Source organism: Sinocyclocheilus anshuiensis, unplaced genomic scaffold (assembly GCF_001515605.1).
Source record: "Sinocyclocheilus anshuiensis isolate Anshui unplaced genomic scaffold, SAMN03320099.WGS_v1.1 scaffold252, whole genome shotgun sequence".
NCBI lineage: Eukaryota > Metazoa > Chordata > Actinopteri > Cypriniformes > Cyprinidae > Sinocyclocheilus > Sinocyclocheilus anshuiensis.
Window position 1 is genome coordinate 974,770 of NW_015554095.1, and position 680 is coordinate 975,449.

Sequence of the window (680 nt, forward strand, 5' to 3'; positions counted from 1 at the left end):
TAGACAAACATTTGTGTGTCTTTTTTTATTGCTGAAGTGTGTTGAAATTTCTTCTTCTGCATTCTACTGTATGGCTGTAAATTTACATTTCCTTCAGCTTGAGGCTTAATTCATTTCACTTTTGGTGTGAAAAGGCTTTTATATTTGCCAAAAATAGAACTTTTTTATTTTAAAAACAAACAAGCGTAATGCATTACTTTCCAAAAAAAGTAACTAAGTAGCGCAATTAGTTACTTTTTTATGGAGTAACGCAATACTGTAATGCATTACTTTCCTTAAAAATTAACTAGTTAACGCAATTAGTTACTTTTTTGTGGAGTAACGCAATATTGTAATGCATTACTTTTAATAAAAAGTAACTAAGTAACGCAATTACTTATTTTTTATGGAGTAACGCAATATTGTAATGCATTAATTTCCAAAAAAAGTAACTAAGTAGCGCAATTAGTTACTTTTTTGTGGAGTAACGCAATATTGTAATGCATTACTTTTAAAAGTAACTTTCCCCAACACTGGTGAGACGTAATTTCACAAACATTGTGAGTGAATCACCGCGCACGCTCTCTCTTTCGCTCTCAAAATACGCAAATGGCGTCTGTCTATAAGCCAGCTACACGCTGCACAGTTGACACAGGAATTGTCACTTGCACAATCGAGGCAGTGTCACATCGTCACTAAAG

General features: G+C 33.2%; 1 protein-coding gene across 1 annotated transcript in view; it reads left to right on the top strand.

Moving 5' to 3' along the window:
• LOC107669499 (monocarboxylate transporter 6-like) overlaps positions 1-680 on the top strand; it is an 11,245-nt gene that overhangs the window by 6,344 nt on the left and 4,221 nt on the right. The gene's annotated exons all lie outside the window — the stretch shown is intronic.